Source organism: Terrapene carolina, unplaced genomic scaffold (genome assembly GCF_002925995.2).
Source record: "Terrapene carolina triunguis isolate 2854851 unplaced genomic scaffold, T_m_triunguis-2.0 Scaffold706, whole genome shotgun sequence".
NCBI lineage: Eukaryota > Metazoa > Chordata > Testudines > Emydidae > Terrapene > Terrapene triunguis.
This window is the reverse complement of record NW_020665057.1, coordinates 929,178-955,806: the sequence shown is the minus strand read 5'-3', so window position 1 is coordinate 955,806 and position 26,629 is coordinate 929,178. Positions and strand designations below refer to the sequence as shown.

The following is a 26,629-nucleotide window of genomic DNA, read 5'->3' as shown; positions in this document are numbered from 1 at the left end:
CGTGTGTGTGTGTGTGTGTGTCTTTCTTGCTAACTTGTAAACTCCACTCATTTTGCAGTGGTCACCCTGTAATATGTGTAAATTAGACTCTTCAGTAAGGTTATTTAAATTTCTCCATTGAAGACAGCACAACTACACTAAAATGGAATACACTTAAAATTTACTTAATGGTGGAAGTGGTGGGATGTGCGTGTTTCTGTTTTTAGTTCTGCATGCAAATAGCCACACAAAAAAAAAATAAAAAATTCTCAAGCATTTTTTCCTAAGCACTTGATAGCATGTCTAATACCTTTTACTTTGCAATATATTTGAGGCTGAAATGGTATGATGTGGAGTGTGAGATAGGTAGCATAAGACTGAGAACAGGAGTATGCTCTCAATAGAAAGTGAGAGATGACAATGTAATGAATCAATAATGAATATGCAAGCAAAGTGTAGGTGAACATCTCCATAGCAGAAGTACAGTAGCAGATCTACTAAGGAACACCCTATTTTTGTATAGAGTTCCCTTTTAATTTTACCTTGAATTTGAGGTATGAAATTCCCCCAGTGCTGTGCCTCCCCCTCCCAAAAAAGCCTTCTCTCCCCACACTTCCTTTTTCTAGTAGTAGATGATAACCCAACTCTGGGAAATTGGATTTCACCATGCAGATGCTCATTTGAGTGGGAATTAGACTGAAGTTAATCTTTGAAGTTTAGCTGCAAAAAGGGGAGTAGGATGGGGAAATGCCAGGATTTGGTACAACATTTTGGTCACTCTGCAGTAGCAGACATGGGATTTCTTAGATATGAGATAGCCCAGTGAAATCTGGACAGTTGAAAATGTGCAGCTAAATTTTAAAACCACTTGTAATACATATTCAGAACTGTGAGTGGGAGGAGCAAAGCTGCAAATAGTATATCAAAGTGCGTTGTTGAGAGACCTTTATTGTGGTTATGTTCAGAAAAGTGGCTCCATTAAAAATTGCACTCTTTTTCCCAATAGGTCAGCTCCATGTGTTTTGTTTTTTTCATAGTTGAATCTACTTGCTTTTACTGTTAAATCAAATTTTTTTTTTTTTTTTTTTTTACTCCTTTTAGCACTGAAGAGCTAATAGGGGTCTGGGAAAGTTAGCTGTGTTCTTTTGTGGCTCAGGAATGATAATCAGAATTGTAAATGAAGTTCCAGCTGCAGAATCTTTACTGCTGGTGGTAAGTCAGCCAGAAAGAACACAGCTTGACTTTCAGATTCCAGGTGGAATTTTCAGTAATAGCAGTTAGACAAACCATCCTTTTGGTGATAAACTGAGCAAATTTGTTCTGGAAATTGCAGAGATTCAATTATCATTCCGTTTTCAGAGTAGAACCACTTTTGAAAAATTAGGTTAGTTATTGTCCTATATTCTTAAAAGTTTCACTAACTATGAAGCATATTTCAAAACATGAAAGAAAGAACTCTCAATACTGATAGTGCTGCTGGATTAACTTTTTAATGATCTAGCCAATTTTACACACATCTACAAACATAACATTGGTTTGCTGTCTGCTACAGTTAGTGTGAATTATTGCAGAAGGAGGAACAAATGAACGATTGAAAAAGCAATTATAGTGTATAATGTAAAGAAATATTAAAAAGTATCATTCCATTACTACGTAGAGGTGATAAAATTGCCAATGATGCAGAAAAGGCAGAGATGTTCAATAGTCCTGTTCTGTGTTTTATATGAAGCTGGATGATGTATTCATATCCTATAATGATGGAAAATATATTTTCCAACAGTAACTAAGGAGGATGTGTTATATTTTCTTTGACAGATGCTATTTGTTAAAAGTCGTAGGTCAGAATAACTTGCACCCAAGCGTTCTTAAGTGTTTGCCAAAGGGTTCTCTTGGTCATTTTTAATGATTTTGGGGGGGAAATTGGGGAAGCTTCAGAAATGAGCACAACCAACCATGCATTTGTAGCACTGCCAATGCAAGGTCATACACCCACAAACACCGATGAACTGTCAACATACTGTGACACTGAATAGAGTTATGTACATGGTGAGAATGCCCAGACTGTGCAAACTTTAAGTCTAAATGCAAATAACAATTTCTGAAACCACAATGAATCCAAACAAGGCCATTTGATTCTGAACTCTGTTGCACTGAACAGTTGAATGTATAAAACTTCTTTGTATTAAGACTTAAACCCCAGCAATATCTAGTGTACAGTGTTTGGGTGAGGCTAGTTTCCATATTTGAGCCAAGTGCTTTGTTGTTAGATTTAAGTTGAGATTTTTAGAAGTACTCTGTGCTGGCTGCCCTCCGCTCCTGAGTGATTTTGAACATTCCACTCTTAAACCAATGGATATCCTCTGCTCCCCTAACACTATCTGGGTGCATTTGTTAGCCGACCATAATACATCTTTTTACTGCTGTCAGAAAATGGTTGATAATTTAAAGAGACAAAACGGGGAAGATAATATTTGTCTTGATGGCACGGCCTTCATTTATAACCCTGTTTGTTTTTCTCTGCTCAGGCACTGTTTAGTAGATTGCTTCCTTGGATACCTACCTTTCTCTTACTGCTATTGGAAAGCATGCCAAAAATTGCATTGGTTTTAGTTGAGTGTATTACTGGCATGAAACTGCTATGTAAAATGTGCAATACCACTTGCTGCAGGAAACTTGAAAGGATATGTCTCTGCATATATTAAAATTCTGAGATCACAAGTTTTATGAAGTGCTGAGCCATGGTGGATAATGCAGCTTTTATTAAGCGCATAAGATTTGCTTTTGTGACGCACTCTGCCCTTCTCAAAACATGGGCATGCGCTCGTGGGGAATCTCTATGCCTGAATTATAGGAAAAGGGTTCATTCCCCTTTCCCCCCCTCCCCTCGTCTCCTACTTTTCTGTTTTTGTTCCTTTTTCTGTAGATCTTTCTTTTTACTTTTTCTACTAACTCCATTTTATTTTAATCTTTTAAAGATTAAAAGCATTGCTGCTTTGACTGGTTTAAAGGGGGCTGCTGCTGCTGCTTCTCAGTAAGTGATAGGAAGCTGTCCAGTTGCCTGGTGCTGACTCAAAGTGTAGCGGAGGTGACAGCAAAAAAGTGTACAGTGCTCACTTTATATTATTATTATTTTTAATTACAAATATTTGCACTGTAAAAAAGATGAACAAAAGAAATAGTATTTTTCAATTCACTGCATATAAGTAAACAAAACAATGTAAAACTCTAGAACCTACAAGTCCACTTAGTCCTACTTCTTGTTCAGCCAATCACTAAGACAAACAAGTTTGTTTACATTTATGGGAGAGAATGCTTCCCACTTCTTATTTACAATGTTAGAACAGGCATTCATATGGCACTGTTGTAGCCAGCATTGTAAGGTATTTACATGCCAGATATGCTAAACGTTTGTATGCCCCTCATGCTTTGACTTGTAGATTGCCCTTTTGGTTATCTTTTTTACAGAGCAAGTATTTGTAATCAAAAAAATAATAATATCAAGTGAGCACTATACACTTTGATTTCAGTTACAATGCAGAATACAATATATTTGAAAATGTAGAAACATTCAAAATATTTATAAATTTAAATTGGTATTCTATTATTGTTTAACAATGCAATTAAAACTGATTAATCATTAATTTTTTTAATATCGTGATTGTGATTAATTTTTTTATCGTTTAACAGTTCTTTAAAAGCAAAGAAAGATGGAAACAGTTGTTTGTGTACATAAATCCATCCATCATAATGTCATACACATTAGTGTGTGAGAAGTAGCATGTGTGAGAATACCCACTTGGTGTAAATGTTAATTATTTCTATTTCAAATGAAATTAATATTAATGAGCTGTAGAGTTAATTTCTGCTTGAAGATGTAAAGTTACTAAAGGGTGATCTTTTTCTCTGTTAACTTACAGTAGCTCCTGAGTGAGCTCCCCACTTTGTTGTTGACAAAGGAAAGATATACATTTATTTCAAGAAATGCTAAAGGATGCATGATGGAGTGTGAATGGTTGCTTTCTTTTGTTGTTTTTATGGACCTTTAAGTCTCTTTTCGAGACATTGTTGCCATGTAACCCCACGACTGTTTATCTTAAAGTGGCAAGCTAGAGCAGCTTCCTCAAAACTGGCCTTGTCTTTCCTATTCTTGATATTTTGGGAGTTCACATTGCATGTGGTTATAACAGCAGATATTTTGAGGAAGCTGCTAGCTTAAGTGGGACTTTCCACACTGATTATGGTTGCCAGATGTCTGGTTTTTGACCGAAACGCCCGGTCAAAAAGGGACCCTGGTGGCTCCGTTCAGCATTGCTGACCAGGCTGTTAAAAGTCTGGTCAGTGGCATGGTGGGGCTAAGGCAGGCTGCCTGCCTGCCGTGGCTCTACGCAACTCCCGGAAGCAGCGACATGTCTCCCCTCCGGCTCCTAGGCGTGGGGGCAGCCATAGGGCCTCCGCGCATTGCCCCTGCCCCAAGTGCCAGCTCCGCAGCTCCCATTGGCTGGAAACCGTGGCCAATGGGAGCTGCAGAGGCTGCAGTGCCTGCAGATGGGGCAGCGTGCAGAGCCACCTGGCTGCACCTCTGTGTAGGAGCCAGAGCAGGAACATGCTGCTGCTTCCAGGAGCTGCCTGAGGTAAGCGCCACCCAGAGCCTGCACACCTGACCCCCTCCCGCGCCCCAATCCCCTGCCCCAGCCCAGATCCTCCTCCTGCCTTCCGAACCCCTCAGTCCCAGCCCAGAGCCCTTTCCTGCACCCCCAGCTGGAAACATCAACCCCCATGTCCCTGCCCCAGCCCTGATCTCCCCCCCCCACCCTCTGAACCCCTTGATCCCAGGCGGGAGCCCCCTCCTGAACCCCAAATGCCTCATCCCCAGCCCCACCCCAGAGCCCGCACCTCCAGCCGGATCCCTCACCCCTGCCCCCCTCGTGCCCCCAACCCCCTACCCTAGCCTGGAGCCCCCTCTCGCACCCTGAACTTCTCATTTCTGGCCCCACCCTGAAGCCTGCACCCCCAGCCAGAGCCTTCACCCCCTCCTACACCCCAAGCCCCTGAGCCAGCCCTGTGAAAATGAGCAAGTGAGTGAGGGTGGGGAGAGCGAGTGATTGGGGCGGGGGAGGAGATGGAGTGAGCAGGGGCGGGACCCACCTGCCCTATGTCTCTGTTTATCAGAGTGTTTTGTATTGGTGTTGGGGTGGTGGAAATGGAGTTAGTACATCGTAGTGAAATCTAAGGAGGAAACTTCAATTATCTTTTGAGATTGTTACTCAAATGTAAACAGTGTGTTGGTTTCTGGATTACAGGCATTCATCCAACTAAATGTTGATTGCATTGTTGTGGGTGAGGTCCTTCGATTTGGGTTTAGGACTAAACAGACCACCTCCTTCAGTTTATGTTTTGGAATTTAGAGGGATTCATTATCTGCAGTATTGGGAGATTAAATTATTAATTTCAATATTTCTTCTAACTTGCCTATTTACCTTAATTTTGGTCTGAATTTGATAATTGCATTGATGAGCCCTTAGTTATTTTAATATTTTATGGTTGAGTCCAAATAAATGTTTGCTGACTATACATGACGTGCAAGGCCTAGTTACATAATCACTGCTCCTCTGACTGATTTCTAAAACCTAGTATGCTCTGAGACTGCTTACAAACTATTTACAGGGGTGATATCGATTCTTATGCACTACAACAATGAATACTTCCCTTTCTTTTGACTGTTTTTTAAGATTCCTTGTCCTGGTTTTCAGCTGTTGTACTTATGATTTGGTGCCTCAATTGTTTTTTTTTTTCCTATTGGAATAAACTAGTATGAATTTACTTAAACACACTGCCAAGTTCACTTAAAACAGACACCTCATCAGAGTGCCCTTTCTGAAAAATGGCCACTTGCTGAAAAGACCTTATCTCTGAAAGAGTCTGGCCTTGTGGCATTCTTAAATCAGATGTTATCCATGATACATTGCTACAAGAAACCTACCCAGAATCTTATCCCTTAGCAAAGCAATGTTTTAAATATCTGTTGGTACTTTCTGCTCTTTGGAGTATCGTGGTATCCGTATCAACAGCCGTTCTTTCTTATCTTGGGCAGAATCCAACATGACAACTGGCCATGCAGACTTGTCTTTGCTGTGGAGGAAGAAACTTCTCTTTCCAAAGTTGTAGTCACACTTCTAGAAGAGCACATATTGGTACCTCAAATATCTACTGCTATATCTAAGCCAAAATTCCTGGCATGGATCCTCTATATTAGAATTATTTCAGGAAAGCTTTTAGGTAAATGTGTTATTCCCAGTTCACTCAGATTATGGCTGTTGGCACTAGGAGCCCTTTTTCTGACACAGGAATGGAGTTTAAATGGGGTCTCCATGATTTTTATTCCTCAGAGGAGCTTCTGACAGCCAGTGCCTGAAATTTTTAACATGCTTTGTTTTGCTTTCTGAAATCCAGTGTTTAGTTTAATGTTGCTATCCATCTCTGGTAGGCTCCATGCCAAAAATTAACCAAAAAGCTTACAGATTTCTTAATGTCAGATTAACAACCACATGTTGTACATGTATGAAGATGGGAGAATGTGTAGGTCTTTTGGTTTGTTTTAGCTTTTTACACAGAGAATAGTTAGTACCCAGTATTCTGCTTTCCTAGCTAAGATTTGCTCTTCCCTCTTGTGTTTGCACTAGAGTAACTTGAGTAATCTTGTACCATCTGCTTGCGTTAAAATTTTGTACACGTCAATGCAGTTACCTTTTAATCTTTGCAAGATCGAGTATATAACCTTATCTGTTGGAAGGTGACTTGTAATAGATATCCCGTTAAGGGTGAAAATGTATACATTTTTCAGAAATTTTGGATGGTGATTTCCCTTAAAAAATGTAATGGCTAATGATGATGATATGTTTTGAACGTGCTTTCTCTTAATATGAAGACATATTAATGTTGATAAGATCAAAATTAGACATTACTGCTGTGTTCTGCTGTGTGCATGTGATCAGTCTACTCTTTTGCTATGCTAAGTTCTTGAAAATGCCCAAGATATAGACAGGAAGTTTATGCTCTTGAAAGCACTGTTTAGTATTTAATTTTTGTTTATACCATACAAAAAAGTAGTGTAAAGAAACCCTTGTGATACTCTGCTGGCTCAGAAAAGTAGAGCAAACAGAACAGAAGAAGGGAGGGATGTGCACGTTCACGGAGAAATGTTTTGGGGGTACGTTAGAAGTAGAATTAGGAATTTATGAGAAGAGGAAACATTAACAGTAGACAAATACTTTCACAAAGATCTTGCTTCTGCTTAGGCATTTCTGCTTTCATTGAACTCTGGTGGAAAATCTGGCCCAAAGAGTGAATTTTTTGTGCCAATATTCTGTAACACAGATTCAAATACTGCCTCAGTCTTGGCATTGATTTGAATATCTGTCAAATGACCTAAGTCTCTGGATCTGCAGAGATGAAAGCCAGCAGATTGACCATATTTTCAAAATAAAAATGTCTCACTCTTTTAAAGTATCTCAAAATAGTCGTACTTAAAAGTTTGTCATTCTGGTTCTTTAAATAATAATATTGTTGGTCAGTAGGAATGAAGACCCAAAAGGTATGGGATGCTATAACCTCATTCTTTAGTGATACAGTGATCACAGAAACAGAGGTATGCCCGAATGACTATTAACAGGGACACTAACTAACTAGGGTCATGTCAGTATCTAGTCTACTAGTGATTTTTAAGCAACCGTAAAGTTTTTGACAAGGATTTAGACCCTGGTCTTACCTCAGTGCTGCATATGTGGATCAGACTATAGTATCAGCACCATAAACTGAACTTGAACAAATGACAGTATCTTCACATTCTTTTCTCATTTATCCTAACAGGTAAGATCGAGATACAAGCTTTAAATTTTTTAAATTTCTCTGAAACATACACATTTTTCCCATTAAATTTTCCAAACAAAAATTAAAACATCAAAGATATTTTCTCATAATAGTAATTTCAAGTTGACAGCTGTTTAATTTTTTTTTGTAAATAGGTTTTGAGTCTTGTTTTTTAATGGTATTTGAAATTACCATATTTCTTTCAATAATAGAGCTGGGAATTAGCAAATCTCATGGTTAATCATGCATTTCTATACAAATATATAAGTCTTTGGCTACTGTACTATTAATCTACATTCTGAAAAATGTATTAAGTAAAATAGTGCAAGAATTTTGCTTACCTACCTGCTCTTCAAAGATGTCTATGGTCTGTTCTTGTCTGGACTTTAGTATCAATTTACACAGAGATTCTATTAATTGTTTATTTGGAGAAAAAAGACAGACGCTTTGGAAATAATTCTGCATCATTCAAGGGCTGTTATGAATTCTGCAGCTATGTAATAAGTATGTGTTGCTCTTCATTGGTCATGGAAAGTTTCTCCATATTTTAGAATAAATGAAAGTAAAATATTTTCATTTATATATTGTATATAATGGTTGAAGAAGAACTATGCTGTTTTTATGGGGGAAAAAAGTGCTAAATGATACTATGGGCTGTGCATTTTGCCTATACTGCAAATTACTTTCCTTTTCAATTTTCTAAACATATAACATAATTTGTAATTTTTTGAATGAAGATCTAAATTCAATCTTTGCTTTTTAAAAGTGTTATTTTATTTTAGGATCATGGGAATTGCCATACAGGATTACACCCCAGGTCATCTAGTCCAGTATCCTGTCTAACAGTGACCACTTCCAGCTGCTCCAGAGAATGTACAGGGCATCTCATAATTTTCTTTACGTTTAAAGAAATATTTTAAGGAAAGTGTTTTTTTAATTAAGAGCAGCCCCCCCAAATGTGCACTTTAACATGAGTAATTGAGCTAGATTATTATTATTATTTATTAGGCAATCTCTGTGCAAACATTACCATTGTCAAAACACTGACGCCGCATTAGGATCACAAATTGAATATGGGATTAATCAAATAGTCTCTCATAACATTTTAGTTGAATGGATAACAAAGAAGTTTACTAATGCACTTGAGAATTAGAATAATGTTGTATTTTATAGCTCTGTTTGATTATATTGAATCAGGCAATTGTTTAACAAGGCCCAAAAAAGTAGAACTAGCAGAATAAAACTATATTAATAAAAGCTGAACTCGAGCAAAAAAACAACATCCTGTGAGATGGACTGTTAGACATTGGAATAGTCTTATGAGCAAAGTGGTGCATCACTTTAGACACTTTATATCTATGATGAACAAAGCACTTGAGAATGCACTCTTGAAAACACTTCTACACTCATAGCAGGATGAACTAGAAGAAATGACATAAAATATTTCAAGTCATTGTAATGTTTCTAATGATCTGTCTCTCAAAAACAAGTTTACATTTTCTAGGGGTCTAATGTGCAGCAGGACCTCATAATGGAAACTGTTGTGACCATAACTATTAAGATGATGGAATAAATATTGGGAGGGTTAAAAACCACCCAGAGAGTAATGGGATCATCTGCAATAAGCAGCGTGGGTTTAAATCTTGCCAGACAATTGATTTTTGTTTCAGACAGCATTGCAAAATAAATATATTAAGGGCATAAAGGGCATGTTATATTTTAAACTGATTCTGCAAAGATTTATGCTCATGCCTAATTTTATGTACGTACTTCAATGGATCCTTTTTTGTCTGTAAATCTGGACTACTCTTAAACTTCAGATTAACCTAGCTGTGTCACTCAGCAGTGTGAAAAATTCACACCCTTGAGCAATGTAGTTAATCTGATTTAATGCCCCGCTGTAGAGTGGCTAGGTCAACAAAAGCATTCTTCCATTGACCTAGCTACTGCTAGGGAGGTGGATTAATTACAGCGACCGAAGGGGTTTTTCCATCGCTGTAGAGTTTAAGCTACAGTGATACAGCTGCAGCACTGTAGATGTGTCTCTGTAAAGGCAGTAGTGTAGACATATCCTAAGTGTTTTCAAGTAGCTTCAATATTTAGTAAAGGGGTTACTGTTTAACACTATATTACTTGGAAATTTCATTCAAACTTGGCTTGGATAGGTACATTGTTATATGGATGGAATACTAAATAAATGGTAGTAATACAAGCCAACGTATTGAGTTGGTGGAAGGTATCTAGTATGCTAACACAGGATTTATTATTAAGATGAGTCATAATTAACATCTTCATTAATGAAGTGTAAGAGAGATAAACAAACACATCAATGACATTCACAGATGTAACTAAATTGCGAGGAATTCTTAATACCTGTCAGGACACAAATAAAACAGAGGAGCCTAGAGAGATTAGACATATAGCATCAGAAAATGACAAAATGAGATTCATCTTGGGGAAACCGCAAGTTTTTAAATCTGGAGAGGAAAAAAACGAACTTTAATCACATGCACATAATAGTCAAGGGAGAGAAAAGAGAAGACAAGATGTAGGGATGATAATGGCCAGCAAATTAGACATGAGTTTACTATGTTAACTATGTCATATGACTGCAACAAAAGCCAATGCAACTTTTGATCTGTATATATAGAGGCATCGCATAACAGTTCTGAGAAGTGCCATCCCTTCTCAGTGTGGCTGTGGTGCAACTGCCTCTGTAATATTGCCTTTTTTATGGGTACTGTTATAAGAGAGCTCTGTCTGTATGTAAATAGTTGGTTAACAGATAACATGCAGTAGATGTTGCTGCATATTATGTAGCATTGTTCATGTTCTGTTATAGGATCAGTAAAACTTGAGCACTGCAAATGGCTTCCTCTGTGCAGCCATCTACCTGGAGCTCTACTACATTATAAGAAAAATATAATGTGGAGGTATTTCTAAAAACAACAGTTAAAAGTAATCAAGCAAATAACCTGGGCTGTCAACGATCCTTGGGCTTTGATAAAAAGTTAGTAACTAAAAAAGCTGAATATATGTAATTTAGATAGAAAAAGACTGACTGTGGGTAGGGGACATAACTACACCTATTTTGAAGAGTGTAAATCCAAATTGATGAATGAAATGGGAAATAACTAGCAATAGTGGGAAGAAATTCAGAAAATAAAATTTTAGGGAATGGTCTCAGGAAAACTTCCCGAGACTGAGATCTGTTTGACTCAAAGGACACTCTTGACACTTTTGAAATGGGAATGGACAAAAATTTACAAAATGTACTGTAGGGCAGTAGTTCTCAACAGGTTTCAGGGGGGCCTCCAAGCAGGGCCAGCATTAGACTCGCTGGAGCACGGGGCAGAAAGTCGAACCCCCACCTCATGGAGCTGAAGCCCAGGTCCCTGAGCCTCGCCACCTGTGGCTGAGGCTGAAGCCTGAGCAATGTAGCTGCCTGGGGGCCCCTGTGGCATGGTGCCCCAGTCAATTGTCCTGCTTGCTACCCCCTCATGCCGGCACTGGCTTCTATATGCAGAAAAGCAGCTGTTGTGGCACAGATGGGCCGTGGAATTTTTATGGTATGTTGGTGGGGCCTTAGAAAGAAAAAGATTGAGAACCCATGCTATAGGGAACAAAATCCATCGTTGGCAGTAAGATGTTCTGGGTGATGTGATAGGTGTTTCCCATCCCTGACTTCAATGATTCTATTAAATACAGTTGAAATGTACTCTGCAGGCTGGAAAATAATGGAAGGAGGAATTGAGAGATGAGGAAGGGGATTTGAATAAAGTCTAATGTGCAAAGTGCAGCATAACAAAGCATAGTTGTATTTGAGGCACCTAGTCCAAGAGAAAAAAAACTTAACTGTGGGATACTAAATCTGTTAAAAGAATAATTGTGTATACTTCTAAACTTAACAGTTTTTTGTTGATTATGATTTAAGCTTTATATATTTGCTGGTGAAATTAATAATAAAAGGCTCAATAAGTCTTCATTCTCTCTCTCCTTTATATTTAAATCTACATAAAGATGCAGTATGTGGAAAATATGGATTTTTTTAGTTAAAAACTATACAAATTGACTTTTCAGATGGGTTCATAACTATAACAGCTGCATTTCCCCCCCTCTGTTTCCTGATAGGAAAAAAGCTGTCATACCATGCTTTTGCACACTTAAAATATGTGAACTATACAAATAATATGCCACTCTTTCCACACGAGAGAGAGAGAGAGAGAGAAAGTAGCATGTGCTATCTATTTTTAAGTAAACCTCATCAACTCTGGAGTTTCAAGATATTTCATAAAATATTATGGGAAATAGGAAGATACACATCTGCTTTACCATCATTTTTGTAGATGGCCCAGTTATAGTTCCCAGACACACAATTCTGTAATGAAAAATTAGGGTTTCTATGGTAACCTGTCTAACCTATATTTAAAAAAAAAATTAAAACATAAAAAATAAACTAGTTATTTAAAAAAATGAAATGATGAATAACAAATTACTTTTACACTTACGGAGTTCGTGCATTCATCTATTATTGGTATAGACCTCTAAAACTTGACTGTAAATATTCCCATATCAATGTGAAAGCTAACCTGCAAGACATGCTTCCAATTCCATTCAAAACCTGTATCTTGCAAGCGTATGTGTGTATATAGTGTCTTGGATATTTTTAAAAACCGTTTATAAATAGAGCTCATCAAGTAATGAAAATGCTAGCATATGGATAATTTGACACTTGGGGAAGGGGGAAGTTGTCTAAATATGAATGGCTATTATTCCATCAGCAGTGTTTGTAGGTATATTTTCTCCGTAGGTTCAGAGTTAATGTTACTGTGGGAAAGTGTAAAATTAAAACTTAATAAATGTGCATTTTAGATAAATGTATGTGAACTGTAAGGGTAATACAATAATTATGTATGTTATCTGTTCATGTCTATATTGACTAATGCTTATGTATTTTTAATTGTTCTGGTAAGAGGGTTTACAACTAAGTAATGAAGGTTTTTAATCTGAAAATTTATTTTTAATGGGAAATATTATGCAGTGCAGTGTGTAAATATACTGCATCCATAATACTAGTGTCCTATGCATGGGGCTTTAAGCAGTGCAAGGGATTCACGTAATAAATTACAACAAAACCATTTTAATGCTTTTTTTTGAGTTCTCCTAGTTTAGACACCTACCAAAAATTTCAAAATGGAGTAATTATTAACAACTTTGAATGCCTAATCTACCAGATTTATTTCAAACATTACATAAATTTATATTGGTACCCTATAAGTAACTGCTATAATTTTGGTTGATAATGCACATTTGCTTTTATGCTGAACAAAAGGATTTGTACGCCTGCTTTAACTGAAAAACTCAATGTGATTTTAACTTTGGAGCTGTTAAAGACGCCTCTGTAATAAGCAGAGATTGACAGTTGGTATAAACATTCCTTGAACCAATCTTCTGAGCATGACATCCCATGCCTTAAAAATAACTCTTGGGGTTGAGAAGAAAGAAATTAATAACAAGGTGAATTTTTTTTTTCTGCAAATCTTTAAAGGGATCAAGTAGCTGCCACTCGGATAGGCATTTCTAGCACTCAAATGGTTAAGGCCCAGGTTCTGTACACGTTAAAGTTAAGCATGTGCATGTAAATGTTTGAAGAATTGGGCCCTATGTGAGTTTGAAGTCATAAATAATTATTTTTCTTTCCTCAAACTGTTTGCGTAGAAATAAATTTATGGCTAGAAAATTCTGAAAATTTCAAAAAATAATTTTGTTCCATATGTCCCAAGCAGCCCCAAAAAAAAAAAAAAGACGAGCTGCGGCACTTTTGCAGCAGTTCGGCGGCGGGTCCTCCCTCTCTTCCTCTTCGGTGGCAATTCGGCGGCAGCTCAAAGAGGAAGAGAAGGGAATAAGGGACCCGCCGCCGAATTTCCACCAAAGACGTGCCGCCCCAATACGGGATGGACTGCCACCCCTTTGTATTGGCCGCCCCAAGCACCTGCTTGCTACGCTGGTGCCTGGAGCTGGCTCTGCATGTTGGGAACAGGCTGTACAACTATGAGTGCTACTTTCATTGGTGTGAACAGCTGACTTAGAAGATGTATTAGCATCTGCCAACTCTGTTTTTAATGTGAAAAAATTAAATATATAGTCTAGGAAATGGTACTTGTGGATTTATATTCACTGTGATAATGACACTTGGACCTTGTAATATTAATAAGGAGTGTACGTTGGCAGCATTTCTATTTTACTTGATAAATAAATATACTTGGTAAATTTCCTTTTAATTAGTACAGATGCACATCTCTGAGGGGAAAATGTAAATTAAGGTTAGCCTGATAGAACATTTGCTTGACAGTTCTGTCTTCTCTGCTGACTATTCTGTCCACAATGAACACTTAATGAGTCTTTCTCATGCAGAAGATAAACGTAATGTACGGTACCAATACAATTTATTGCATGCATACTTAAGTTGTGTCCACTAGTTAATAATAGCTGTAAACCCATAACTGACTTGTATAATAAACCCAATTTAACAGATGTTGTTCTTTAGCTAGGTATTTGCTTTAAAACAGGCTAAACTGAGAGAGATTCTTTTGGTTTTCCCATCAGCAATTCTACCATGAAAAATCCTGGCTTTTCAGAGTTATAAAAGACCTGTTTCTGACTTTAGCCAATTGTGAAATTTTGGCCAAAAAGCTGACCGTGACCCAATCTGAATGTGTCAATGGCTGGGGGAAATGTGGAGGGGAGAATTGTTCTTTGTGACAGGCTCTTAGGGTTGTGTTTTATTTTTTTTAAAGCCAGCTGTTTAGAGTCTCCAGAGTTTCTGTGACATTAGTCCTCTGCCTCTTTGCTACTGTACCTCCCCATCCCCGCTGCTGCAAGAAAGAGGAAGGAAAGAAGTCTCCATTACTCAACCACAGCCTCTTCTTTTGAGTGTGCACCACAACTTTGAATAACTTCAGTACTTGCCTCTGTTACAGCAGTGTGGTCTTGACGTGATTCTTGATTGCTTTATTGCTGCCCAAATGGTTCTGAATATTAGCAGGGCAGCTGGTAATCCGAGGCTCATAGAGCTCTGTTCCACCGTTGTTGCTGTAACGGACAGCCAGATGAGCTGATGTGATGTGCAACTTGTGTGTGTGTGTGGTGTAGGCTTGGCAATTGACTGCCTGATATTTGACCATGTTAAATATTGTCAGATATTCCAGCAAGAATGCCCTGATGTAGGCAGCAGCCTACCGTTTTGATTGCATCATTGTGCAATCTGTTACCAAGCCTAATTAAGTATCTTGATTGCTCACTTTAGTACCGGCTAATGCCACCTGCTGGGAAAAAGGTGAACTTCTTGAAAGTATAAGAGATCATGAGTTTACATGGTGGTTTAGAACAGGGGTTCTCAACCTTTTTCTTTCTGAGGCCCATCCAATATGCTATTAAAAACTCCACAGCCCACCTGTGCCACAATAACTGGTTTTCTGCATATAAAAGCCAGGGCAGGTGTTAGGGGGTAGCAAGCAGGGCAATTGCCAGGGGCTCCATGCCACAGGGGCCCCCTGGCAGCTACATTGCTCAGGCTTTGGTTTCAGGCTTTGGTGGTGGGGCTCAGAGCCCCAGGCTTCAGCCCCATGCGGTGGGGCTTCGGCTTTCTGCCCTGGGCCCAAGTGATCTAATGCTGGCCCTGCTTGGCAGACCCCCTGAAACTGGCTCATGGCCCCCTAAAGGGCCCCAGGACCCTGGTTGAGAACCACTGGTTTAGAAAGCATGTGAAACAAATTAAAAGACCCAGTCCCTGCCTCGAAGAGTTTATTCTCTAAACTGACAAAACGTACAAAAATTAACTCAAAAGGGAGTGGGATGAGAGAAGTGTTCATAGTCATTAAACCGTCTTCCCGGACACAAAGGATGCACAGCCATTAAACTGCTTGAAGAGTTGGCTTGCTGCTTACCTAGCATAAGTGCATTTAAAAATGACTTTTTTCTTTTATAGTTGATATGTATTTGTTTAACTTCATATTTCTTTTCTTTTGTAACTGTTCAGTCTTGTATTATGTTCACATTTAAATGCTAACCTAATGTTGCTGAAAACAGAAATAATTTCATTGTTTAGAACTGAATTTTGTTGTGCTTTGCAGTTCAAATAACTGTTAAGTAACTTGTTTTTTTGTAATTAGGCCTTAATATCTAAGGCTAATTCTATTGGATACCACAAAGTCTTACTCTTTCCTCTTTCGTTACTGCCGTTACTCTTCTAATAACGTAGTGCTTCAAAATTTTTGTCCATTTAAAAAAAAAAAAATATTGGACTGGTCAATTGACCAATTCTTTTTCAAGTGGTCAAAAATCCAGCTCTGCTTTGGTTTATTGGAAGGTGAAGCGTCATGGTCTAGCATCAGGAGACTTCGTGGAGGTGGACATGTTGGATTTGACACAGGGAAACAGCATGGTTTTCAGGCCATTTAGGGGCTAATTACAGATTTTATCCCTCTCCCCCTTAAAGGGAGAGTAAGAGTACCTGGGTGTGCACCCTGTTTCCTACAGCAGTAGGCATCATCTCAAAGGGGCCGGATAGGGTTGCCAGCTTTCTACTAACACAAAACCGAACACCTTTGCCCTGCCCCTCTTCCGAGGCCCCGCCCCTGCTCACTCCAGCTCCTCCCCCCCGTTGCTCGCTCTCCCCACCCTCATTCGCTCGCCCATTTTCACTGGGCTGGCTCAGGGAGCTGGGGTGCAGGAGTAGGTGAGATCTCCACCTGGGGGTGTGGGCTCTGGAGTGGGGACAGGGATGAGGGATTTGGGATGCAGGAGGGGGCTTCAGGCTGGGGGGTGGATCTGCGGGGTTTGGAGTATGGGAGGGGGCTCCCGGCTGAGGCAGGGGGTTGGGGTGTGGGAGGAGGTACAGGGCTCTGGCTGGGGGTGCGGGTTCTGGGTGGGGCCAGAAATGAGCGGTTCAGGGTGCGGGAGGGGGCTTCAGGCTGGGGCAGGGGATTGGGGTGCTGGGGGTGCGGGCTCTGATGTGGGCCTGGGGATGAGGGATTTGGGGTGCAGGAAGGTGCTCCGGGCTGGAACTGAGGGGTTTGGAGGGTGGGAGGGGGATCAGAGCTGGGGTTGTGGCGGGGGGGGGGAAGGGAGGGCTCCTGGGTGAGGAACCTTTTTTCTGTCATGGTCCATTGACCCACAGAAAAAAATAAATTGTGGGCCATTCACTCACCTACTGGGGATGGGGTGGGGGGACGGGGTGGAGGCTCAGGGCTTCCCCCTGCAGCGCTTGTGGCTCCAACCCTGTGGGGGACGCAGAGACTCGGGGCTTCCCCTCCATCCCTGCAACAGGGAGAGCTGGCGCGTGTGGCTCCAGCCCCGTGGGGGGTGTGTGTGTGTGCGCAGAAGCATGGGGCTTTACCCTGCAGCGGGACAAGCCGCTGCTCACGGCTCCTGCCCTGGGAGGATGCGGGGGGTGCTGCAGGCCGGATGAAATTAACCATGGGGCCGGATCCAGTCCGCAGGCCTAGGTTCCCCACCCCTGCCCTACGCGGAGGAGTGGAAGGGGGGACCTGCCGGTTGCTTCCAGGGAACTGCATGGACCACAGCGCCGCCAACTGGACAGTCAATGTCCCGGTCAGCGGTACTGACCAGAGCTGCCAGGATCCCTTTTCGACTGGGTGTTCCAGTCGAAAACTGGACACCTGGTCACCCTATGGCCGGAACAGCCCCAGACTTAATTTCTTTTGTAACCTTTCATTTCCAGGCCTCACAGAGCAAGCACAGTAAATGAAGGCAGCAGGAAGAGGATTGCAGGCAGGGGAAGTGGAAGTGCTGGAGTGGAATGGATTCTAAGATGGGGTAGAGTTTGTGTGTGTGTTTGTGGGGGGAGGCAGCACAGTGGGGAGTGGGCTTTTGGAGGCGGAAGCAACATGATAAAAAGCCGTGGGTGGATGGGTGTGGTAACTTGGTTGATGTGGTGAGATGGGAAGAGGTTGATGGAGGGAAGAGATGGATATGAAAGGGAGAACTGCCACCACTGTTAGAATGTGTGCCATAGAAATGTGGCAGTTAGTTCAAACCAATTAAAAATACCTCATGTAGCTGGGATTTTCTGAAAAATGCTTCTAATTCTAAATCCCTGTACTTAGCAGTGACAGCTGTGCATTTGTTCTTGCCAGTAAATAGCTGTGGGTAACGTATTACTATTGTGGTTCTAAAGTTGAGGTTTTGTTCATTAAAACTAAGGAAATACAGGTATATCATAGATGCAAGTTACATTTCCCTGAGGATGCTGCGGACTTATGATGGTATGGAGTGAATGAGAGCAAGCTAACAAGAAAGAAGTTGGGTCTTTGCTCCAACAATGTTGTTTGACTGTCTTTAATCTTTAATTAACTCACTAAATTTGACTAGATCTGCAAATAGCAGATGGTAAAGTGTTTCCAGATTGCAGCTCATCATTGGTTTCTCACATGTATAATTGTGGGATATAAGTAAAAAGAAAACACACACATTCCACAAAACAGTATTTGCAGATAATAGGGAGCTGAGCTGGGGTTACTTCCCCCTTCCCATTTTTTGTGTGAATGTTCTTACTGAACATTTTGAATATGCGTAGATAACCTTTCATGACACATTTTGTGGAAGAGTAGTAAATAATATGTAGCTGTCCTAAAACTTTGTAGTTTATAAACAAATTCAGTTAAAATTTAGTCTCCTAATGATGCCCCATACGTTTGAAATGTTGTGTCTTGGGGGTGAAGTGTTATGCTTATTATTACTGGTGTTAATAAATGAGATATTTTTGTTACTTGAAGTGGCACCTTTGAACTATCACTGCATTCTGCTAACTTCGTTGATGAAAGGGAAGGAATGGATTATCAAAAGCAGAAGCCCTTGTTAAAAATAAATAAATAAAATCAGTGTGCGGTGAAAACTGAGATGCTTGCCTCTGCTTAGTGCTGTATGTGAAAGGAAATTCCTGGCTTTAATTAACAGAGGAAAATAAAGCCTTATCCTGTTTGCCAAAAGCTGCTTCTTTGAGGGCTTTCTTGGTAATGGTTTTCATTTTGTAGGACTTTATAGATACAGTTTAAAAAGAGAAAAGTAGAAAGTAGGGAATAATTGCAGGAGTAGATTTTACAGTTCCAACAACTCACCTGTAGTTTTAAAAATACAAATAAACAGAAAACCTGAAGGATAGTCCATGCGACCCCAGACAATCCAAAGACAAACTGATATCATGCCTGACTTAGGTTTAAAAGGGTTGCAGGTCCAGGGGGTTACAATATCAGATTCTCTTAAAGGGCTCTGATCCTAACTCTTAAAAACTGAGTGGCCTTGGCCCTGCTGTTTCCAAAGATGGCCTCACTCCTGTGGCGCATTATGTCAGCTATGGACTATCAGGTACCCTGCAGTAGACTGAACCTAGCGTGAAGCTTACAGGGCCTGGAAGGAGAATGGCTTTCTCCTGTGGAGGTATTTTGGTTGTGCAATTCCTTTCCACCAGAAAGCCAGTTTAGGCTCCATTTTACCCTTTCCAGAGCAAATTGTAAGACTCCTGTCTTCTCAGAAAACTTCCTGTAATAGCTACACCCATACAATAACTCAAGAACATTACTTTAGATATAAAAAATAGAAACCATGCTTGCATATGCTTCAAAAACAAATACAAGCATAGTATGAATAAGAACTGGACAATAATATTCTATGGATGGAATCTTGTTTTGTGTATTCCTAATGTACCCATCAGAGCTACCTAGATGCAAAATTACACAGATAGTTGGCATCGATTACTTTATTACAAATAGAGCTCCAAGTATGTGAAGAAAATGAGCCAGAATCTTGCCTTTGCTTTTCCCCTTTCATACTGCTCCAGCTCTTAAAGCAGACCAGAATCTGGTGTAAAAAGCAACCAAAAAGTTGTCCCCGTACTCATGTTGTGCATTCTGTATTATATCTCCTGAGAGGTACAGCACAGAATTTGACCCAGTGATGCTATCACAGCATGAGACCATCTTCAGCTGAATATTAGCAATAGATTTGGGGAGTGGAAAGGCCCAAATATCATGTTTATTTGCCAACATTTCGTTTTTCACATGAAAAACAAGAGTCGGAAAAACTAACACAAAACTAACTACAGAACAAGGTGCTAGTAATTGGATTATGCATTCTTTACATGTTGAATTGATAGTGGTAGTGCGTATATAGAATGCAGAAATTTGCAATTACTGTATTTCAGTAGCACATATGCCTATTTCTCTGGATGCATATTTTTTTCATTTTAAAGGTAACTTATGTTGCTGATTTGTGTGGATGTATTTCTTGATTGGCGTATTCTTTTTAAAGAAAAAAAAAATACTTGTCAGCCATAGATCAGTGAACTTTTAAGGATTTAACAAGGATAGTGTTTTCATATTGCATGTTCTGTGAATGCTAGAGACCCTTAATCTAACCTGAAACGCAGATTTTATTTGCAGTAGCATTTCTTAATTTGAAAGCTGTTGTTGCTTTTGGGTGTTGTTACCCTCCAAGTATCATTGAAGGGGTTGTATTCTCCTTTCAACTAATTTGTTGATAACCCATTTGTTATAAGGATCAGAATTCATGTGTGCATACAGGGTTGAATTCACCCTTGTGCAGGCCAGACAAAAGCCTATACACCACTTAAGTGCTCAAAGGCTTAAGTAGGAATTAAGTGGTGCGTATGTATTGTGCTAGTTTGTTGCACAGTAGTGAGTTTTAGCCTGGAAGAACAGAGCCTGAATGGTCATACAGCATTCAGGCTCTGTTCTGAGCCATGTGAAATATAGCTTTCTGCATAGGCAACAGAGTTTTGGGATAGACTTGAGGAAAAGAGTAATTCTGTAGACAATCCATTATCTGTACTCCTTTTGGCAATGTCTCATTAATGATTTTTATGCCTTTTAAACTTTTCAATTCTATTCTAATGAAGTTTCCATTTAGTCTGTACCCATTACCTCTAACTGATATTAGTCATGCTGTCAGGCTTTCATACATATTTTGCTATCCAGTAATAAGAGAGATGAAAAGTTACATCTTGAGTGTATGAGTTGAAGTGAAGGAATCAATTTTGCCACCTTTCTGTATCAGTATCTGTCACGTCACTTAAAAACCAGACTGAATCAGGCTCAGGTTAAGGGGCTGTTTAATTGCAGTGTAGCCCGAGGGGTCCTATAGCCTGGTCTCTAGCCTGAGCCTGAATGTCTACATCACAATTCAACAGCCCTGTGAGCCCGAGGCAGCTGGGACAGGCCAGCCGTGGTTTTTAACTGCAGTGTAGACATACCCTTAGCGGAGAGCACCCATATCTGGAGGCAGTGTCCTGGAGAGAAGGCAGCATTCTGCCCACCCAACCAACTAAAGAAATGTCACTTCAGCCACTCTGTGCTTGCTTGAGAGCGAGGAATAATTGGTTACCACTTCCAACCCCTCTTTTCCCGAGTGTTGTGAAGGGATGGAATGCACTTCTTACATTCTGTACATTACTATGATGATATCCTGTATCTCTGCGTCCGATGGAGAAGGCAGCCAACGCTCAGAAAATGAGACAAAAACCGAGAGCCAGCCTTTGAGAAGGAGTAATAAAGATTGCTTCAAAATAAACAGATTTACAGTGATGAAAGCATTTTAAAACCAACCATACTACTGACACATAGTTTTTACTTTCTAAATCCCTGCGATTAATGACAGATGAATTTCATGTAGAGAGTTAGAAAAAGACTTTTTGGTGAAGATTCAGAGCCAGTTAAGGGGTTTGACTTATTACAACAACTACAAAATAAGATGGGAGTAAACAGAATAAAGATGAAATAACAAGCTGTTTGAACTCTTGCAATTTGTTATGGGATTTACGCCTTTTTCAATGATAATATTTAGCAATGGCAGTTGATGATAAATGAGGGTAGGCATAACATCTTGTTTGCTTGCTTGCTAAGCTGTTATGGAAATACAAAGGAAGGGAGAAGAAATATCGCCTATTAGGAACTGAAGCCTTTATTTCTAGGATGGGGGGTGGGGTGGGGATGGGGAGAGAAGGACTATCCACCTATCTGATAGTTGTGCCTTCAGTGATTGCCTTGTATAGTTGGAGGAGTGGGGAGGATAGTGTTTTTTATTGGAATCCCTTTTACCTTTGCAGCTTGCTCTTGTATGTGTGTAACTCTGCTGGGTTGTGCACAATGCCTTGACAAGTGCTTTGTTTGCTGTAAACCAGATACAAGCTGTGTAATCCCTGTGGCTGGAATTTCCACTAGCTTTATAAAGTAGACAGTGAGGCTGTTGCCTGAAGTGAGTGCTGCTGCTGTATGGAATTCTGACTAGAGGACGTTCTTGCATTCTGCAAGTTGTGCATTCAGAATGGGAGGTAAATATCTGATATTTAGCCCCAGGTTAATTTATGACACTAACAAAATGAATGATACATGATTTAATGTATATTTTTTCATTCTTAATTGCCAATGAGCACGGGTCACCTTTAGTGTGTGCACTTTTCTTTATGTTCATATCTAAACTGGGGGTAATTGTTATGACCAAATGAGAAGGGTTTTAGTGGCTGCATTTGCTGCATCTCTTCAACTCTGACAAAACATCTCAGTATGGGGACAGCAAAATGAAATAACCGCGAATTGGAAGGGCACCAATGGTCACTGTTTTTGAGATAGAGAACAGAGTATGTGTTAGCTCACTATTAAATAGTTAATGCTATTTTTTTGTGTGTGAGTTGTTAAGACAGATTATCAGGGTAATACTCATCAGTGTAACTTTACATCAGCTTTTTGGCAACGGGCTTGTCATTTTCTTCCCTTGATAGCTCTACAGAATCAGCCTCATTGAAAATAGAGGCCATTAGTGATTTCAGTTCCATGTTCATGATTTTGCAGTACATCTCTTTCTGCTTGCTGAGATAAGAAGCTGAATATATCGGAAACATACAACATTTCCCTTCCCTCCCATTTCCCCACCGAAAAGTGTGACTGGGGAAAAATAACTTTATTATTCAATTCAGGAAAGACCAGTCTGCATCCCAGATTTTTGATAAAATAACGTCAGACCTGAAACATAATGCAATTAATTAAACTAATTGGCTTCAACTTGTTTTACTTTTCAGGATTATATTTGTGTGTAATAAGTCACTTTAACTTTAAATATTTTGTACTGATTCTTTGTATTCTTAAAATATACAGATGTTTTACATATAGTCTCTCTATAGGTTAACTGAAATATGGATACCCTTTTTTTTTCTTGTACTCTTCCTTTGGGCTTTTAGATCAAGAGTGAATTTCTTTGCGGAACAGCCAAACCAGTTTATAATGTCTCTAGGGAGAAATCTTAATGGATTTTTCTCTGTTTGTGGCAGACATAAAGAGGTATTGTACAAATTGCTATTTTGCTAATTGGTCAACATGATTAATATACTGTACTTAGTCTGGATGTTGCAGTTGCACTTGGATTCATTGTCCTCGTAGAAAAGCAATATAGTAAGAGGTCTGTTAGACTTGGGTATGTTCACTCTTTTTATGAATTATTGGAAAAATATGGAATGGGTAAATCCACTGTAGAAAATAACAAACTATTCACTGTAGTTTGCTGAAACTGTTTGGGGGAAATAAGAAGAATGGCATCACTACTTGAGATGCATTCAGCTGTCAAACATTGCCAGCTAATTTGGAGCATCAAATTTCATACCTGTACATATTTTCAACAAATCTGTTTTTAATTAGAATTCACTCCTATCTACTTCATCTTCATTATTGTGGCAACTAAGGCCTGGTCTACACTACGACTTTAATTCGGATTTAGCTGCGTTAATCCGAATTAACCCTTCACCCGTCCACACTACAGAGCCAGTTAATTCGAATTAAAGGGTACTTAAAATCGATTTCTGTACTCCACCTCGACGAGCGGAGTAGCGCCTAAATCGATTTTGTTAATTCGAATTAGGGTTAGTGTGGCCGCACACCACCGAATTAATGTGGTTAAAAACCGAATTAAGGTGCTTAGTGTGGCCGCGCACAATCTAATTTATACAACCTGTTTCCCAAATTCGAATTATCTAAATTCGGATTAATCCCGTAGTGTAGACATACCCTAAGGCTGTAATCCTGCAATTGAATCCATGAGGGCATATCTTGGATTGGTGTTGCTTGGATCGGCCCACGTGTCTCCTAAGTGCTGCATTAGGACCCAAGATAGCTAAAATTCTGACATAACTTCAACTCTGAATTCCATAATCTTGCAATTTATAACTTAGCTATAAAAATTTGCACTAGGTTTATTTAAAAAAAAAAAAATCCACTCAGCTGTGTTTTAATTCTAGGAGAATTAAAGCAAATGGCACAGGCATTCAAATTGATATTATATTGTTTTTCAAATTAGTATGATAACAGCTACATATTATTTGCATGGGGCTACACTGTTTGCGAGTATGGCTGGGCACAGAAGCTCCACTACGTGATAGCCACTGTTAAACTTTCTCCTCCAGCAGTGGAAGGCATCGAAGTTGTCTTTGTTGCGAGGAATTTTGGATTATTTTCCCAATTCAATATGACATCACAAAATACCATGGCTGTCTGTTGATTTTCTTTGTTCTGTGGTTACCAGGATTTCTTAAACTGCCAATGCTGTTCCCTTTTCTATTGGATGTAGTTCTTTTTTTTTTTTTTTTATTGAGCCATTAATATGGAAAATGCAATTTTGTTGTTTATTTTTATGCTTTTGGCACTGAGGAATTTGAGCAGCATAAACTATTAAATGAGAACCACGGCAGCAGAGTGCAAACAGAGAAGTGGCATATTTAATTTTTTGCCTCTAAAATTGGGATTCCACACTCTTCTCTCTGCCTGCCCTATAAAAAATAAAAATACTAGACACTGTCAGAAACCTGTAGAAAAACCTCACATGTAATTTGTCTAAGACTTCAGTGTCAACCCGAGATTGTGGATAATAGCTAAGAATGATGGCTATCATGCCCACCGCCAAGGTGAAGTACTAAACCCACATCTTTACTATAGAAGTGAACAATGTTAATAATAAGAGTTAGTAAACAAACAAACAAAAAAAACGATACCCCAAATCCACTGTTATTCTGAGATGAATTAGGATAGAAGAAGAATCAAGTGAAGGTCCTGAAAATCTGATCCGAAAGGAGATAGAGGAGAACAAGTAGGTCTACATCTGATCATTCCATTGGATGTATATAATTTGTATATACTAAAAATATACTAATGGTGATAAATGTGATAATAAATACATAGATAAATGTCAAGTGGTAAGTTTCCAGCAATCTAGGTTATCACATATTTAACTAAAACCAGCACTAAGTTTAAAGTGTGTTTGGGTGATAGGGTAGGAATAGTCTGTTTAATTGCTAAAGTAGCACAAATGTATACCAGATAGTTGAGCATTTTATCTATGAGACTAGTTCATGGTCATGCTCAGATCTGTGTTTAGCAAAGGCAGTGTATGTTGGGATTGTTAATCTGTATGTTGGGTGTATTTTGTTCCAGTTGCACTACGTTAATGCTTCTGCAGCTGGCATTGACATTGTTTTCCTCCTCTCGCATTAAGATTATATGCTCCAAATTCTCATTTGATCCAACATAATGCTATAATGCAGTGATGATGAATGACTCATAGGTTAAATATTAGGATCATGTGTGTTGACGTTCTTTAACAAATCATTTTTAACAAAGTTCTGTGAGAAGGGATGCCAGCAGAGGCATTCCATGTGGCACTGCATAGTGTGGCACTTAGTGATTTGAGTAGTCCTCTGTAATTTGACTATATATATATCTATATATATTTATATTATATATATATAGATATATATATATAATATAAAATCTCTCTCTCTCTCTCTCTCTCTCCCTCCTATGGGCACTGAGAATAGCTTTCTTTCCTTAATGTAATCACAAGTGATGGAGTACTTTAAAAGTCCTAGTTGACTTCATGCTGAAAATAAAGTACAGTTGTTCTCTGAAAAGCAGCTCTACAATTATCATTGTGGAGTTCCATTGTTTCATTTCAATGACTCCCAGAAAAAAATTGCTCAGTTTATAAGTGAAAAGTAGTTTCATATCCCCAGTTGCCATATCTGCAGATTTATCCTGGAGTATGAAAATTGAGCTTTGTTCTTTCTAGCATAAACTTTATCCCCAGTAACTAAAGATTCTACAGTTGAAACGTATTCTGCTGATGTGTGTGTCGAAAGAGAATCCCGCTTCCTCTCCCTTCTTGTCTACTGGTTTTGTATTATGACAAGAGAAAACAGTAGTAAAATGCACTTTTTGGACACAAAAAATATATAATATAATATAATATAATGTATCTAAAGAAACTGTTAAATGTTACAAAGTCAAGCCTTCAAAAGTTAGGAAATGCCTGTTCAGCCACAGTTTACCCCCCTAAGGTGTATGCATGATGATAGTCTCCAATTACATGATCACATACTATTTTTTCCAACTGTCCCGGCCCCCCAACCAGCCCAGCTTCTCCCTGTCCTCTTTCACTCCTGTCTCCTGCACCATAAACCTGACTTGGCCTTGTTTTGCCCACTTCCTCTGCTTCCACCCATAACACTCATCCCACCTCCCTCCCTTTGTTCCCCTTCTCAGCTTCTGCCCTGTCCTCTTGCCCCAAATTTCTTAACTCATCCCCCTCCCTCATTCCTCACCTCCCTACCTTCAGAATCAGGCTTTTTCTACCTTCTCCTCCCCACTACCTGGTCACTACCAGGTAGACGATGGAGAGCACAAAGGGCTCCCCTCTCTGTTTCTGTGCCTGT

General features: G+C 39.4%; 1 protein-coding gene across 5 annotated transcripts in view; it reads left to right on the top strand.

The window, feature by feature from the left end:
• PPP3CA (protein phosphatase 3 catalytic subunit alpha) overlaps nucleotides 1-26,629 on the top strand; it is a 299,763-nt gene that overhangs the window by 50,210 nt on the left and 222,924 nt on the right. The gene's annotated exons all lie outside the window — the stretch shown is intronic.